The sequence below is a fragment of the Scylla paramamosain genome, unplaced genomic scaffold (genome assembly GCF_035594125.1).
Source record: "Scylla paramamosain isolate STU-SP2022 unplaced genomic scaffold, ASM3559412v1 Contig78, whole genome shotgun sequence".
In the NCBI taxonomy this organism is placed as follows: domain Eukaryota; kingdom Metazoa; phylum Arthropoda; class Malacostraca; order Decapoda; family Portunidae; genus Scylla; species Scylla paramamosain.
Window position 1 is genome coordinate 265152 of NW_026973743.1, and position 19826 is coordinate 284977.

At 36.2% G+C, this 19826-nt stretch overlaps 1 protein-coding gene across 2 annotated transcripts in view; it reads right to left on the reverse strand.

Moving 5' to 3' along the window:
* LOC135098734 (calcium-dependent secretion activator-like) overlaps positions 1–19826 on the reverse strand; it is a 152590-nt gene that overhangs the window by 16317 nt on the left and 116447 nt on the right. The window lies entirely within an intron of this gene.

Consider the following 19826-nt stretch of genomic DNA (forward strand, 5'->3'; position numbering starts at 1 on the left):
CTCTCATGTGAAATCTCCGCACCAGCAGAGGTGATTTGCCTCGAAAAATTAGAAGCACACTTCAACTGACCTACGGTAAGTCTCGTGTACTTTGTTAATTTTATCAATATTTCTGTCTGGAGTCAAATTTTCAGTAACTGTTACTCTCAAATCCACTTCCTCTTTTGACTTCTTTAACTTCACACCTTCCATCTCATAATGATATTGTATTCTTTTCTTACTCTTATCAAACTCCATTACTTTACATTTACTTAAACTGAACTCCAATGCCAAGATTTACTCCATCTATTTATCTTATTGAAATCATCTTGCAGTACCATAGTCATTTACATTTTCTACCCTTCTCATCAGCTTAGCATCATCCACAAATAAGTTGATATAACTATCTATTTCTTCATTGATGCCATTCACATATATTACAAACATTATCGGTCCCAACACTGACCCCTATGGGACACCACTAGTTACTTTCAGCCAAGATGAATTTTGGTCTTGTATTACTGTTCTCATCTCTCTATCATCCAGATAATCCTCCATCCACTCCAGCAGTCTTCCTCCATTTTTCCCATAATTTTTAATCTTCCGTAGCAATCTTCAGTGTGGTACTTTGTCAAATGCCTTCTTCAAGTCTAAGTGGACACCATCCACCCATTTGTCTCTCTCCTGCGTAATATCGACTACGCTTGAATAAAAGGACAATAAGTTCATGGAGCATGATCTTCCCCTCTTAAAACCAAATTGACAATTTTATCTCTTTCCAAGTGTTCCATCCGTCTTTATTGTTCTTTCACATAATTTTCCTACAACACTAGTCAAGGACACTGATCTATAATTTAGTGGATTTTCCTTATTTCCTCCTTTGTATATTGATGTAATATTTGGTCTCTTCCAATCTTTTGGTACTCTTCCCTGTGATAGTGATGTCACCACTAAACTGTGAATTTTATCAGCCAGTTGTTCTCTACATTCCTTTGATATCCAGTTTGATACTCCATCTGGACCAGTTGCTTTATTTATTTCAAGTTCTTCCATCATCTTAAATATTTCTTCATAACTGACTGGGACTGTACTTAGTATATTCCTCACCAACTTATCCCTTCCAGCATCAAACTCTCCTTTCCACAGTAAATACCAATCTGAAACTATTGTTCATAACCTCTGCCATGTCCTGTGCATCATCATAGATTTTTCCTTCAACTTTCAATCTTGATACACCTTCTTTCTGCTTCATCTTCTCATTAATATGTCTAAAGAATAGTTTGGGTTCATTTATACACTTATCTATTATATCTCTATCATAGTTTCTTCTCTCCATTCTTATTATCTCAATGTACTTGTTTCTAGCATCAATATATTCTTCCCATCTGCTCTCAGTTTTCCTCTTCTTCCATTTATTCCAAACATTTAATTTATGATTTCTAGTCTTTGCATTTTGTATTGAACCATTCTTTACCCTTTCTACATCTCGTTCCTCTTTTTAGGTACAAATTTCACCACAGCAGAATTATATATCCTCATCAATTCATCCCATTTTTCCCAAACATCTTCTGCATCTTCAAAGTCTTTCCAGTCCACCGCAACAAAGTACTTTCTTAATTTTTCCAAAGTCAGCTTTACTATATTTAAATTTTTTTACCTTGTAATTTTCATCAATGATTACATTTTCATTTTTCAAATTAGATTCCATGAACACATGATCACTTTTACCAAGAGGGGTTTCATAGTGTATTGTTTCAATAATTTCCATGTCCTTGGTAAATACTAAATCAAGTCTTGATGGCTTATCTCTTCTACTAAATCTGGTATCACAATCAACCCACTGAGTCATCAAGTTTTCCACTACCCAGTTCAATAGTCTATTACTCCATGAGCTCTCACTTCCAGTAGTTGTCAGTGTCTCCCAATTTATCTCCTTACAATTAAAATCACCAACAATAACTATATGATTACTTTCCATCACTATCTTTTCAAGACCTTTTAGCACATCTACCAACATCTCTTTATGCTCTTCTTTTCACCAAGCATTGGTCATAAGTGGCACATACACTCCTACATAATTCATTATTCTTCCATTTTCACTTCTAATCATCACTTGTAGAATTTCAGACTTGTCTTCACTTTTTATTACCTTCTCCACTTTGTCACACTTTTTAGTCAGAATTGTCACTCCACCTCCTCCCTTGTCACTTCTATTTTTCATCCATAAATCATATTTATCATCACCAATGTCAGGAGTTCCCCATTCATTTTTTCATTTTGTCTCACATAATACAACATCTAGTGCAGTCTGCTTAACAACTCATTTAATTCCATTTTAGTTGACATTAATCCATTTACACTAGTATAACACTACCTTACTGTCTGATGTACCATTTCTCTATTCTTATATCTCTTACTCTCCAGAAATTTTTTTCTTCTCCTCTGTTCATTGTTCCTTTTTTTATTTAGCCTCATTTACTAGCTCCTTTTGCTTCAATCTTTCAGTCTCATATATATCCCTGTTTATCCACACATTCTTATATTCTTCATCTCCAGACAACCTCCAAGACCCATTAATTACTTCTACTTGTACCTGTGTTGCAAACCTTATTCTTATGGGTCTCATTTTTTTTCTTCATATTTCCCAATTCTATGGAACTTTTCCACTTGGTTTACTACCTGACTGTCTTCACCCATCACTTTCTTCAGTAACTTATTCAACATTTTCTTTTCCTTTTCCTCTCTTTGAATTCTGCTTACCTACTATTTTCTCTTCCTTTAAACCAAATACAATTGCTTATTTATATTTTTCTACAGTGTCTCTCACTAACTTTTCTCTTCTTTATTAACATTTACCACTTTTTGTCTCAGGTTTTGTTTCTCATTTTCTTGTTGTTGTATTATTTTCTTTAGTGATTCTTCTTCAAATTTATATTCATTTAACCATTTATTTTGTCCCATTTCCACATCCTTTTACACTTCCCTTCATTTCCTCATTTCCTTTCTGAACAGTTTCTACTTTTTCCTTTATTTGTTTCTTTAAACAGTCATTTTCCACCTTTAACTTCTCATTTTTATCTTCCATCTTAATCAACTTTGCTGTAATAGTCACCAATTCATTACCTGTCTTCTTCTGGTGTGCCTCCAATGTTTTTATTCTCTCCAATAACTTGTCCATTATTTCTTCCATATGCAAAATTTTTCTACACTGCAGTCTATAATTTAGTTCTCTTTCTTCTCCAGTAAAACCTTCAAGTGAACCTCTTTCTTTTGGGGTGGTGCCGTCCACCATGTTTGTCCAAAATGTAAACAAACCAAACCAAACTTTCCTAGAGACGGGATGGTACTGTTTCTCCCCTCCCTATTTACCACCTAGGTATTCCTGTGTCTTCATAACATATCTTGTTCCACCATGAGTGATTTGTGTTGTTACTTCCTTGTATATGCAGAGCACTAGAAAACATGTCCTGTCAGCTCCACCTCTGCCGTGTGTATGTGTGTGTATTGGGTGTACTGGTGGGTGTACATACATATATACATGCCCAAGAATTCTTCTAAAAAAGCTGTATATGTAATCATGATTTCATCAGCTATGCTTTTCCATACAGTGCAGGCAAACTGCAGCGCAAACAATTCACACTCTTCCTAATCCTATTCAGTCATTTGTCATAAATAATTTTTTAGACATTTAGGGCATCTAGTTACCAGTCTTGAGTGCATCATCCTTCTCTGAGCATATTCACTGTCACTCTTTGACTAGTTGGCTTGAACTCTACCCTTTCATGATTCTCCATTGCATTAGATAATTTCTTTTATTTTTTGACACATAGATCCACAAATGGATGACTTCAGTGTGTTCCACAGTACAACCTAACATTTTTTTTTCTATTTTTGCACAATCAAGAAATCCTTTTCTTTAAACTTATCAGTCCTGTATACAACCATTTCTACAAGTGTTACTTTCTACTCCTCTTGTGAACTCTTCACTTAAATCATCTTCCTCTTCACTTTCAATATGCTTGTCATTACTTTATATGTTTACAGTACCACATTATAATCAGTACCCTATGGTATGAAGTGTTCTCTCCACTTCAATTCACATGTAAACTTCTGACAAACTTTATGCTATACCCCTTGTCTAGTTGTGTACTACCTATCATTCTACATGCTAATTGCTTTCTTAACAAATATGGTGTACACTGTGGGCCTTAGAGAACCAACAAACTTAAGTCTGTATGTCATACACTGCATCCACAACATTCACAGCTACCATGTAAATCACTGTATACCAATGCACATCTACATACATAACCATATATTATATATATATATATATATATATATATATATATATATATATATATATATATATATATATATATATATATATATATATATATATATATATATATATATATTTTTTTTTTTTTTTACTGAGAAGCATAAGAGTACCACTCACTTAGCCTACACTAATAAACAGAAATATCATCTCATCAAAAAACTCATAATCTTAGTTAGGCCAATCAGCAAGGCATATGCATACAAGTATCAGAATTATTTTGCCCAAGTTTAACTTTTCAAATAATAATTTAAGCATTTATCCTTCTCACTTGAAGTACAATTTTTATTTTATTTTCTCATTTTTTTTTTGCTATCAACAATTAAAGTTTATTTGAACATACTTCTCTCCCTTTCAAAGGCCCATACCAGTTTTCCATGAATAAGACCCATTTATTCATTATGATTTTCACAAAGCGTACATCCACACACCTCTAATTCCTGAACTAGCCCTCATTTATATCTGGAATTGCTTTTACAATTACACTTTTCTCTTCTTTTTTAAACAGTATGTCAAGTACAAATTCTGAGTAATGCTAGAGCCACATCTCTCTATGCTGCAGTAGCTATAACTGAGTAGATACTGACTGACATCCATGCAATAGGAAGTGGCACTGAGACCATACCAGTCATCTTAGCAAGTCTAAGAACTATGACAGCCTTCTAACTTATAACCAAAAGGCTTATGCTCCTTACTTTCAGATGGATATGCCCATCTACCACTTTTCTTATAGGTGGTGGAGCTTTTAGCCATCCTGTCCTTTCCATTCATGAGACAAATGCAATTAGCAAGGCTTATTTATTATGTTCTCTTCCTAGTGGAAAAAAAATCAACTTGGAGAATCCTCCAAATTTCTGACGTACATCAACAGCTAATGTGACTACTATTCACATATTCATTCATCAGTTTAATCATGCAGAGGAAATTGTTTTGTGCACTTTTTCAATATTCTAATGTTCATTCAGATGCCATTGTCATCTAAGCTGCCTATAAACATACACATGTGTTCTGCATCCTTATGGTTAGTAAATTATACTACACAAGTAATTTATAATATGAAATAAAATGTTAGTGTATGATGGTATTTGCTAATAGTTACATAAGCAATGTTTTGTAGGTCAGGGATGTTGACAGGTAGTGAGTTCAGGTTTGATTTGAAATTTGACAGGGATGCTGGATGACACAGTTGATTAAGTTTATACAAATAATATAGCTTAATCATGAGAGAACAGTACTGAATATACTGATTAGAGCATATGTTACTAACCAATAAAAGATATTGTACAGTAGTTCCTTAAAAATCTATGAGACTGAGTTCCAGAGATCTCAATATCTCAGACAACATATTTCAGTTTTTACTATCTTTACACTACCCATAATTCTTAAAAAGCAGTATTATTTTAAAAATACAGCCATATTCCTTAGACTGTTATTCATGAAAAAGAAATGTTTTACCAATGCTGTAGCTACTTTTTTTTTTTATCAAGTATGAGTGAAAGCTAACTTAGTGAGCTCATGAATTTAATTTCCTCAAGCACAAACTCTGTAAGCTGCAACTTTCACTGAAAGTAAGCATCAAGTAAGTAATTCTAACATCCACATAATACACTATGTTAGGTTATCAAACCTGAGACCAAGGGTAAAAGGTGTGGCAGCTTTGTTGACAGTTGCCAGTATGTAAATATATCAAGTGGGTGGCATTTTACATGAAATATACCTTTTCATTACTGATTTATCTCCATGCTACAGTGATGCATAGCAACTTCTGACAGTAGCTCAGTGGCCCCTTTTATCAACAGCACTGATGTAACAAGAGCATGATTAGCATTTGCCATTCTTTCTATTATGCTAGTGACTGCTTGTTCACTATCCATAACAAAATATTTTTGTCAGCTTTACATCCATTATGGTTATTAGACACAAGGTTGAATGAAGACTGAAATGAGTCCCATTGTAGGTGGCTCATAAGCAATGTATGTGATGTCATAGAGAGCAAGATAATATTCATCACCTCATTTTTATTTACACTCAACACTATATGTGACATGATTGTTTTATAGTAATTTTTAGTGGCTGCAACATATCAAGCTTATGCGTTTCCCTTATGAATGAAAACAGAAACAGACTGAAACTAAAAATTGGAATTATTATGCAAAGGGGGATCTAAATGGATGAACACTTATAATAAATTTTGTTTAGATATTTACATTACTGTTATGAATATGGTATGGATGGTATGGTATGGTAAGTATGGTATGAATGGTAAGTAAGCAGAACAGGTTTATCAGTCACAATATTAAACAAGATAAAAATTCATTCTTGAAGTGGAGTTACTTTTCATGAGTTCAGTTTCACTGACAGTATACCAATTTCAAACAAAGGACCTCACACAGTATTCTACTGTGTGATAAAACATTTCATGCAGTGGGAAGTCCACCAGGACTGGGGAGAGCTTATTGATTGTTTATTGATTCCTTTGATAAAAATATTGCAATGTCCCCATCTAGACACTCCATAGAAATACTGAAACATTTATCTCATGACAAGATAAAATCTACTGATCATAATAGAGCGACAGTCCCTCAGATGTTGGGACCATAAGGATCATCAGACCCAAAGATAATTTGGGGGTTTTGCTAATACACAGCTTCCTCCCATCATTTAAATAAATTTTTAATGTTTCAATTTCTCCTATACCATGGACACATGAAGTTTTATTTTCTTCAATGCTGAGCTTCTCTGGAGAGAACCTGAGGTAATCCCTATCCAGACATACAGAGATATTATCATACAGTACCCTCTAGAGTTTCATGCTTGCTTTCTTCCTGATGCATACTGCTTAATTCAAGTATCACAAAAATATGGGTATTGACAACACTGAAAAATGCTTATTCATTCCAGCCACATGGCCTAGAGCCATGTGAGTGTATTTTGTCTTTACTTATGGCATGATGCAGCAATACAGTCATGCAGCACCATGGCATCTAGAAGTGTGTTTTGTTCTCACATCCAGCATGACACAGCAGTGTGGCAGTCCAGTGCCATGGTAACTAGAACTTTTTGAATGTGTTTTGTTCTCACATTCAGCATGATGCAGAGGTGCAGTGGAATGGTACTGTCCTCACATATGGTGTGACACAACAGTACAGCAGTACAATACCATGGTATCTAGAACTGTGTGAATATATGTTTTGTTCTCACATATGGTGTGATACAGTGATGCTGCATTACAATACCACAGCATCTAGAACTGTGTGAATATGTGTTTCGTTCTCACATATGGTGTGTCACAGCGATGCTGCAGTACAATACCATGGCATCTAGAACTGTCTGAATATGTGTTTTGTTCTCACATATGGCGTGAAACAGCAATGCTGCAGTACAATACCACAGCATCTAGAACTGTGTGAATCTGTGTTTTGTTCTCACATCTGGTATGACACAGTGGTGCAACAGTGCAGCATGACACAAAAGTCTGTGGTTGATGCAGCGGCACTATAGTGGTGTGACATGTCTCATTTGTTTGTGTGCTTTTGCAATATAATGTGACAAAAGCCTCTCTTTCCCCCTCTCTAGTGCATAAACACTTGAGAAATGCAAAATTCTGGGATTTAAAAATACTAAAAAATGCTTACTTATGATGTGGGTTTAGTGAGAAGGGTGGGATGATGCAGTTGCTGCTGCAGTACACAATAATGTGAGTTTAGTTAGAAGGGCAAGCTGCTGCTGCTGCTGCTGCTGCCATACACAGTGATGCATGTTTAGTGAGAAGGACAGGCTGCAGGTGCTGCTGCTGCCACCCCCATCCACAGTGATATCAACACTGAGCCTTTATTAGCTGTGAAGGTAAACATTGGCTCAGCATGGTTTTTTGATGATTGTTACTGTATTATACAGAATTTTATTCATTATCCTTTCGATATTTTGTGAACTTCTAAGTATTTATTACCTTTAGTTATACAGTATGCATAAAAAACTTGAATGTTATAGGTTGAATATATTCTGTTTTAATTTTTGAGGGACCTGTCTCTGCCATGTCAGAACCATGATAATTTTGTGCTGTTACTCTCATCATTAAAACTCTAATGTGAATCGCATCTGATGTGGGTCAGTAGCAGAACCAAATCCTTGCATTAGCATTGACCTGACTGTACCTTTGTTTCTTCATCAAACATCCTCCAACACAACTCTCCCTCTTCTTTAGTTATACTTAACTATCTCCTTCCTGTACATTGAACATTGTACATTGAAGTTTTGCTGGAGTGTGCAAGCTCAGCACAAATTAATTCAGCTAGTGAGGGATTATCTTATGCTATGAGATCACTGTCATGAGTTATTCAAGGAAACTCAGGCAAATATGAACCAGTGGAGACAGATAGACTTTTTGCTAACCAAGGATGCACCCACTGTCTCTTCTGTAGCTTCTACAGTTGCAACATATCTTTTATTAAGTGCAATGAAGGAGAACAATCTTCCAGTATCTCAATATCCTTATTCATGGTGAAGTGGCTAAATAGATGCTAGCTAGGGGTTTGTTGTTGTTGGAATGATATGGCATCAACACAACAGTCTAGTCCCTGTGTGATGCCAATCTTGTTGGATTTGTGATATCACCCAAATGTCCAACATGTTGGAGAGAAATTTGCCTGGTGCAACTGCATACCTCCTTCACTCTTGCAGCTATGCTGCACAAGGCTTGCTACATCCTCTCACCCTTATTCAGTCTATATTTCTAATACAAGAATTAACCAATATTTTTACTCTTTCTCTCTTTTGCTGGTATCTCTGGAATTCTTTTTCCTGTTCCTGTTTTTTCTTCTTTGTAAGACTTGAAACTGTTTCAACAGAGAAGTATCAAGAGTCATCAAAAACTAAATTGGCCATCCCTCTTTCTATTTCTTTTAGGGAATGGCATTGCATAATTCATATTTCAAGGTGTCACACCAACACACTTTAACACAATATTCGAATAAAAATGTGTAAACACAGAACCTCACAGCTATCAACCATATTTGTGAGTGTGAGCAGGTTTTTCTTTTAAAAGGAGAAAGGTGTGCTTAAGAATATGGCTGTGGGTCTCCAGATAAAAATTTTCAGGTCAAGTTAATTGTAAAATGATTGCTATTACCATCCTACTGACTTCATCCAAGATCCGTGGGAGAGTAAAGAAATATCCACAACTGTGGCTGATGCCACTGTTTAGTAAGGCTAACATTACATTTCTGCTGCATCATATCATATAAAAGCATAGCATAATAATGAACCATATTCTTATTTTCTTTAGAATTGTACCACACTATGATTTAATATTATATTGCAGTGCATGCTCTATTCATGGTTCATAAGAACCCAACCTAAGTTCAGCTCAATAATGTTTTCCCCAGTAAAAAAAAAAAAAAAAAAAAAACATTAAATGTGAATATGACATGCATGATTATGATAAATCTGATTTTTCTAGCCATGTATGATAAGAAATTGTTCATAAAAAAATCAATAAATCACAAATTTTCCAAGGGTTACTGTAGTTAATGACTTGATACATGTTGCAATAACTACTTTGATTGTTTCCTTGTAAACTTATTATGCAGCCTGTTTATTGGTGCACTGTATTTGTGTACATCTTCTATGGGTATGATCATGCTGATCATTGACCAATGAACCAAAACTAAAGTGGAAAGATCATATGTAGGCTTCACTTGCTACTGTAAATATATATTTTTCTTTTTCTTGTTGCACCCAGCTAGAGTGGTTAATCCACTGAATGTCATATGAATCAACATACTTGGTGAAAGAATAGTAAAAGTAATGCTGGATACAGCAGCCATAGGAAGCAGCAATGTCATCAGATTGCTCATAACAACATGGCAGACATTTCATGGTCATCACTGTCTTAAAGTAAAAAAAAGCTACTTCTGTCAATGTCAGTGAAGAAGGATGAGCAAGTATAAGCTGCAGCACTGAGCTATTGGCCACTCTTTGGAAATATAGAAATTTTTCTTGGATACAGGTTTTTGCATCTGTGGAGGTTATAGTGAATAATATATGTTATTCAGTCCAAAACCAGTCAAATTAAACATCAGGTTTCTACTAACAAGACTAAGGATTCTGAAATATCCACGCCTTGTTGAAACCATGGAACAGTATTTAAAGGTATGTTCTACTTCTTTCAATTATATTGCTTCTAAGAGTATTAAAGAAGGGCTATATGGAAACATGCATGTATAAAGATGGTATTATGAAGGACAATATATAATTTGGATTTTCTATAAAACATATACATATGAAGTTGTCATTCAACATTTCCATCTATCACATCTCTCTGTCAAATGTTTGATGTGGAAAAATAATGCTATAACTATCTCACTGGGTGTGTGAAGTTGCCAGTTAGAACAATTAATAAAATTAAACTTTGTGGCTGGGTGCAAATCACATGTGCATTCTCATTCAGGAAAGCTTGTATTTGACTCATGTAAGAAGTAGAAAAGGAACAACTTAGACTATGTAAAAATGCATTTCTCAGTACATATATTTATCATGTCATTGTCTTACTCCATTCATATCAGATGTTTACTGAACATGTATGTAAAAATTATTTCCATGGAGAAGATGCTTGCTGTCTCATTGGTATTTTTTTCTAATACCTCATACATACTTAACCTGAGTGTTAAAGGTATTTGCAAAATTTATTAATTAAAAAAAAATGTGTAAGTGTGCAGAAAAATCAACAATTGAAACCTGCAGAACATGTATCTGGGAGAAGTTTTCGCATGTCCAGTGTCCTGCCAGTGATTCAGTGACTTAGCTCATTAATGAATTCTGTGTATTTTGTAAAAAATAATTATGAGTGCACTCATGCTGGATTTTATTTACAGTGGCAAACTCATTGTCTCTGAATCATACTGATGTTGTTGTGATATACTAATATGATGGCTTGGTGCATAAGCACAAAAATAGCACTGCAATGGTAAGAATAAAATTACATGACAACAACAATAATCAGACAACACTGAACAACACAGTAAGCATATAAGATACAAGGCAATAACTATGATAAGCAGAACACAAGTAAAAAAGTTTCACGGATAAAGTAATTTTCTTTTTCCAACAGTGTATGCCTGCTCACCTGTGGATTACTTCTTTAATTATCACTAAAAAATGCAAATGTTCTTATTTGTTCTAAAATTCAAATGCTCTCATTTGTTCAATCATATTAGATTCCTATGGGATTGCATATAGGGAAGGTAACTGTGATTAAGATGAGAACATGAGGTTGCAAACAGTGGCTGTGACTCAGAAGCATGCAGGTTGCAGATTCTATATGCAACCTCCTCCATTCAATCAATATGATGAATATGATTAGCATTTCATTAAGATGTGCTATTGACCTTCCCTATAGGCATGACTAAATGAGTCCCTATTGTAGACAATATGAATCCTGCTGAAGGATTTCTGACGCTTTATTTAGTTCCTCACACTATAATTGATACCTTAGACAATTTTGGACAATAGAAACTACTGTATTTCACTCTTGCTCTCTTGTGACAATATTTGGCTTAAATCTGGCTGCATCTAAATTATACTGATGTAGAAATATAGATTTGCAAGTCAGTATTAAATGCCAAATACTTATTCAAAAGTAGAGACACTGAACAAAGATAGGTCAAAATAACCAAATTAGCATTAATTGGAATGATATCTCATGTAGGACAATCTAAGTCTTTAACCAGGTAAAAGAATTTAACCTAACAGGTGGGGCAATGAGCATGCTAAGACTCATTACAATAGATTTAAGTAAAAAATTATAGACTTACAAAAGATATGGGCACAAACTGATTAAAGAGTACAGTAGTGGATAATTGGAAGAGACTTACCACAACTAATATAAAAAACAGATTTATGTATGTATGTATGCACAAGTATGTATGTATGTATCTATCTATCTATCATATATATATATATATATATATATATATATATATATATATATATATATATATATATATATATATATATATATATATATATAATATATATATATATATAATCAGCTCTCCCCTATTAGAAAGAAAGACTTGTCATGCAATGCAAATTTTGTGCTTGATGAAATTAGATTTAATCTTTTTAACAGAAAAGGGATTAGCTTCACAGATCACCCTGCCTTCCTTATTTAAAAAGAAAAAAAATCTTATATAGAAGCTTTGAAAGCAATACAAGCCTAATTCTATAAGCCTAAAAACAACAAAGCAGTATTATTTGTTAGACAAGCTTTACACACACACACACACACACACACACACACACACACACACACACACACTTGTGAACAAATGGAATGAACTCAGTGAAGACATTGTAAATGACAAAATTGTCAGTACTTTTAAGACCAAACTAGATAGATACGGAGACAGGATACTATGAGATTACTCCCCTCCCATAAACCACAACTAGGTAAATACAACTAGGTAAATACACACACACACACACACACACACACACACACACACACACACACACACACACACACTTAGCCTGATTAAAAACTGTGATCACATGATGATTGGTTGTTCCAGCTTTTTTATGGGTAGAAAAAAAGTTGGGTTAAGTTTGCATGGGTTTAACTGAGTTAGGTAACTTTACCTAAGCTATCCTAGCCCACCCCGAAATTTGCTTGTTTGACTAAACTTCATGTAATTAAAAATCAGAAGTGTTTGTCTGACCACTGTATTGACCATTGTACACAGTGTCACTATGGTGTCTCAAATATATGCCTATTGATAATGGAACATGATTTCCTACCTTAAAGGATATGCTGGCTAACTCATGAATACTATGGCAAAGATTTTACTTCGGCAAATCACTTGTCTGCTAGATGGTGCCGTTCACATGAGATACACTACACTTCGCCACACAGTCAGTTACTACGCAGGCACCACACAAGTCGGACGTCGGTCCCGCCTCCTGTTCAGTTGTTGCGACTTCTGTTATCGAGGAGTGATAGGAATATTACAGTTTTCTTGTTTGGATTGTGTATTATGATTTCCACTACCTGTTATAAGGGTGGAATATTGTCTTGAGTTATCCGTTACCTGATTATAGGGCGGAGTATTGCCTATGGATATCCGTTACCTGATAAGGGCGGAGTGTTGCCTATTTGAATCCGTTACCTGAATTAAGGGCGGATTGTGGACTATAAATATCCGTTACCTTGTATAAGGGCGGATTATTGGTTATATGATATCCGTTACTTGATATAAGGCGGATTATTGGCAAATATGACCATATTTGGGCACTCTCGTGAGCCGACATAGGTGCGAGATGGTTCCATCTTGTTACCCATTATTGGGGCAAGAGGAATATTGCCTTATTTACAAGCCTGGGGGCATTTGACTTCCCGGATTATTATAAGGAAGGAGTTTTTGATTTAAAGTTACCCTGTGTGTGAGGTTAAGGCACCCGTGGGGTTATAAAAGGAACTGCTGTTAAAAGGGGTGGCATCTTGTTAACATTAGCCGCCATGTCTAGGACACCTTCTGATGCTTGCCCCAGTCCTGAGAGATTCAGAACTACCAGCATGCCACGCACCTCAGCTAAGGTAAAGGAACTACACAAGGGGAGTAAACATGAAGAAAGATCCAGATCTAAGAGCCGTTCTACTCGTCATGAGAGGTTAAGTTACTCTTGGTCACCTTCCCCTTCTCCAAAATACGATGGTGAAGACAGCAATGCGCCTTCTTTGGGCATGATTATGGATGCTTTGACTGAGTTGAGGAAAGACATGGACAAGCTTAAGAAGGAAAATGGGGCTGTGAAGTCAAAAGCAGTTCATAACAATGCTCCCCTGTAGGTGTCAAATAATACTTTGATGCCTGATTCTCAGGAATCACAGGCAGGATTTTCTGGATTTAGAACTCCACTGAGGGAGGACAGTGATGAGGAAGAGGAAATCCAGAGGGATGTTCCTCATGATAGTATATTGTTACAAGGTGCTAAGAATTATGGACCCATGGAAACTGTCTCAAAAGAACTTGACAAGGAAATTGCTGCAATGGTGAACCACCTGTTTATTAATGGCATGAGGCAGGAAGATTACAAAGCCATTGTAGAGGATGAGGTGACATTTAGACCAAATAACTGCCATGCATTAACTCAAATGGATTGCAACCCACAGGTCCTGGACGCACTGCCTGCAGAGGCAAAGAAGGCAGACTTCCGCTTAAGGGAAGTGGGAAAAAAGATATTACCAAGGCAGCTACTATTGTTGTAAAATCGCTTACTGTGCTAGACAAGGTGGCACGTGATGAAGAGCACCAAATTATTGCAAATGAGGTGGCCATGCTCAATGGTGCATTGGCATTATTGGGTAATCCCCACTACAGAAATAACTTGAACAGGTGACATATCATAAAGAGGGACATTAATCCCAAATATTCTCATTTGTGTGCTGACAAGGCTCCCATGACGGGTCTATTGTTTGGGGATGACCTGTCACAAGCCAACAGAAATATTGAGGAGGCAGAAAGGCTGAAAACCAAATTCACTTTTAAGAAGCCTACATCTTGGACTGCAAGCAGTGGCAGATTTGGTGGAGGTAAACAATGTAACTTTTTTGCCAAGGCCTCCTCCTGTGGATTCCCATCCAGACATCAGCCGTATGGTTTTAGCAGGATGCCCTCCAGTGGTGAACACAGGCGCTCCTACCCTGCTCAAGCTTGGACAACAAAAAACGTGAGAGGCCGGGGTCAACTTATCCCCCGGCATTAACCCAGGTGAAAGAACAATTTGAGGCTGGGCAACTTCACAAGTTTATCAATAAATGACGTGTGATTACAAGTGACCTGCTCATTTTGGATATGGTGGAACATTGTCATCTGAATATAGATGAAGCTAATATCGGATATTTATTTAGAGAGGATATACAGTATGTCTTTAGTGAGGAATAAGACGGGGGATTATAGGATGGTGTTAAATCTTGAAAACTGAACAGGCATGTAGAATATACTCATTTTAAAATGGAAAATTTTGAACAAGTATTACAGTTGCTTAGTCAAGATTATATGGCTTCTATAGACCTTAAGAAAGCCTATTATTCAGTAAAAATTGCAGAGGAACAACAAAAATATCTGTGTTTTAGATGGTTGGATAAGATTTACCAGTTCACATGTCTACCTAACGGGTTTTCGGATGGTCCTAGTCTATTTACAAAACTTCTGAAGCCAGTTTTCTCTACACTTAGGCATAAAAGCCACAACATCACTAGTTATATTGATGATTCGCTTCTGTATAGTAGCTCTTTGCCGAGAACATTCAGTTGTTGCAGAGTGTAGGTTTCTGCATAAATGTGGAGAAATCTGTTTTAAGTCCCACTATGCGTATTGAGTATTTAGGTAACGTGATAGATTTGGTGGCCATGACAGTTACCTTACCGGCGCGTAGGAGGGATGAGATTATACAGCATTGCTCTCTTTTAGTCAATAGACAAAGAAAAAATTAGAATTGTGGCAAGAGTGATTGGCCTGCTGGTGGCAGCAATCCCAGCTGTAGAGATGGGGAAGATGCACTATAGGAGGATGGAAAGAGCAAAGATCAAGGCTTTGGAAGAGGCATGTGGAGACTTTAATAGATGGATGAACATTACAGAGGAGATTAGAACAGATTTAAACTGGTGGATTAAGGAATTGGAGAATCAAAACAGGAAAATATTCAGAAATGCACCAGATACTGAGTTGTTCACAGATGCTTAAAATCTAGGATGGGCAGGTTGCCAAAATAGCATCACTACCAATGGCGGATGGTCCCCTGAAGAGGTGCGTTCGCACATTAATGCGTGAATTATTGGCTATGTTATTCTCATTGAGATCTTTTACACATCTCCTTAGAGGTTTACAAGTCAGGGTGTTATGTGATAACACCACAGCGATTAATTAAGTGAATGAGATGGGAGGTGTTAAGTCAATAGTTTGTGATGACATTAGTAGGAACATCTGGGAATGGTGTCTTAGTAATGGGGTATGGCTGACAGCTTCCCACATACCAGGCAAATGTAATGTCATGGCCGACGAGGCATCACGTTACTTTAATGACGGACATGAGTGGCAGCTGAATGAGATGATATTTAAGGAATTGTGTTCTATATTTGGGAATCCTTGTATAGACCTATTCGCTTCACGTTTGAACAAACAAATGACTCCATTCTGTGCATGGACACCAGATCCAGAGGCTGCATATATTGATGCAGTTACAATTCCGTGGGCTAAATTTAAATTGGTTTACCTCTTTCCTCCCTTCTCACTGATCTCTAGATGTCTACTGAAGTTAAGGGAGGAAAGGACCAGAGGATGGATCATAGTGCCACTTTGGCCATCACAACCGTGGATGGGGGTGCTCCTTCGGATGCTAGTAGACGACCCTCGGGTCATACAGAGAAGGAAAAATGTGCTAATGCATCCGTCAACTGCTGAGGAACACCCAATAATGAAACACACAAATTTGATGGCTTGTCAGTTGTCCGGAAACAACTTGGAGAACGTGGCATATCTAAAGAAGGTACGGAAATCATTATGGCCTCTTGGAAACCAGCAACAGGTAGACAATACAACACTCACATCAAGAGGTGGACACTCTTTTGTAGTAGAGGGAACATTAATCCCATTGCACCATCTATAGCAGATATATTAAACTTTCTGTCTCGTAACTTTCAAAGGAATGTGGGTTATGAAAGCATTAACATGGCGAGAGGGACTCTATCTGCAATAGGAATTATGGTGGAAGGCTGCAGAACGGGCAATCACCCACTTGTCAACAGATTTCTGCGGGGAGTCTTCAACTTACGCCCTTCTACACCCAGGTACGCAACGACCTGGGATGTGAAACTTGTATTACAAAAGATAAGACTCGTGGAACCACTACACAGCCTAACACTGAAAGACTTATCGCTAAAAATGGTGATGCTGATGGCAATGACACAAGCAGCCAGGATCCAAACTTTGCACTTATTGTTGGTGAATATGGCATTTGGAGAAGAATCTGTTTCAGTTTTGTTAGGAGGTAACATCAAGCAATGCAGGCCAAAATTTAATGTTCATACTATTGTATTTAAAGCTTATCCTCAGGATTACAGATTGTGTGTAGTTAAGGCTATGAAAGAATATATAGAAAGAACTGAGAGACTAAGGACAGAATCTGGAAATGCAGATGGGAGACTATTCATAAGTTATATAAAACCCCATAGGGGTGTTTCTAAGGACATGGTGGCAAGGTGGCTTAAGACCATGTTATGTAAGTGTGGGATTGATACCAAGAGGTACACAGCAGGTTATATTAGACCTGTGTCAGTGTCTAAGGCCAAGACACTGGATGTGCCTACTGCCACCATCATGGCAAAAGCTGGTTGGACGCAGGAAGCCACATTTGCTAAATATTATAATAAGGATATACAAGGGGAAATAGACCCTTTTTCAAGAAGCAGTGCCAGGCTCAGTATAATGACTTGAAATGTTATCAACAGTAAAAATCATGTTCTATTTTCATAAATGACAATGGGGTTTTTGTAACAGGAACTTTTATTTACACCTATTTACAAAATGTGAAATTTGACAGAACCCTTTACATACAACACCCACATGACTTTAAAATCTCATGTGAACGGCACCATCTAGCAGACAAGTGATTTGCCGAAGTAAAATTACAGAAGTACATGAGACTTACCGTAGGTTAGTTGAAATGTGCTTCGGATTTTGCAAGGCACATCACGTCTGCTAGATGGTAGAGTTCACATGCCCTCCACTCCCTCCCTTTGTTAATTGATGATTCTTGGTTTACACAACAAAAATTCACTGACTGGAAGGGTTGGGAGATAATAATTCATGTGGGTAGTTGTATCTTTAAAGACTGACTGTGTGGCAAAGTGTAGTGTATCTCATGTGAACTCTACCATCTAGCAGACGTGATGTGCCTCGCAAAATCCGAAGCACATTTCAACTAACCTACGGTAAGTCTCACGTACTTCTGTAATTTTATTGATAGATTAATATGAACAAGTAAAGTATGCACAAAAGCATAAAAAGGAGAGCATTGAGAAGACAAGGAAAGTAATGTGAGCAAGCAGAAACCATCATTAAAAAATAATAATAATAATAAATAAATAATAATAATAGTAATAAATAAATAAATATAATGTGAGAGGTGAAGAAATGGTCAAAATTTTCAGCATGAGATGGCAAGAGAGTCTGCAGATACATGACTTGACACAGTATCATATCACAAATAACAATTAATGTGTGAGGACCGGAAGGAAGGAGGAGCAAGCATGCGACAATGGTTAATATATATATATATATATATATATATATATATATATATATATATATATATATATATATATATATATATATATATATATATATATATATATATATATATATATATCACTTGTTATTTGGAGCTGTGAAAGAAAAGGGAGTACATTATGGCCACATGGCCACATCACCACACTCAAACTGCAGACACCACAAAACTTCACATAACAAAACTGGAATAACCCTACTATGATGAAGCCAAACTCCAGACAGACAACACAACAAATAGCAGAGTCATGCACTCACTCAAAGCTGGAGTATAACAGCTTCTGGACTCCACTCAAAATATTCTGATTGTAAGAGATCAACTTTTGGCACTAAACCCTACCCCTAAAGACCTGCCACAATATTACACACACACACACACACACACACACAAAAAAAAAAAAAAAAAAAAAAAAAAAAAAAAAAAAAAAAAAAAAAAACTACATATGGCAAACTGGCTTTAGCTGGAACTTCAACCTCTAGTAGGGCATACCAGAAGAGTGGTGATATGTCTGTCTTGGTCAGGAGTATGGAGCAGAAAGGAACAATGTATGGTTCATATCACATGAACTGAGCCTGGTTCTGAGATTTCCAATGCCCTCTGTACTAAATCAGCTGACTGTATGCAATTTGAATGAGGGAAAAAAATGTTCATTCTAAATTTTTACTTGTCATGCCCATTACAAAAAATCTTCCTGTCTTCAGTTTATTGATGAGCTTTACCCTCACAAATCTCTTTTTGGATGGATTGGTTCCATCCATCAAACTGAATTAGCTTGAATATGTATTTTTATTAGAGATCACCATTACAATGTACAACTGAAGCTTCTTGTAAAGCCTGCCTTATTCTTTTTGCATCAACTTTCTCCATATGTGTCACATCATGGATGAAATTAAATAAAAGACTTTTTGTGAATGAGAGAGAAGTATTACTGAGGTCAGCCTGGTTGCCATTTCTGTAAAAAGGCTGTTTGAATTAAAATGTGCACTAACATTGAAGATCCCAACAATCAGATGATAATCAATATGCCATCTCTGGAACTGTAAAATGATTGTCTTTTCCAGTTTAACCTCCATACTCCACACCATCAGTATGAATGGGAATTTTCCTCCATTGTACCATACTAAAATTTTATCATTCATAACAGAATGTTTTGTTTTGGAAGTGT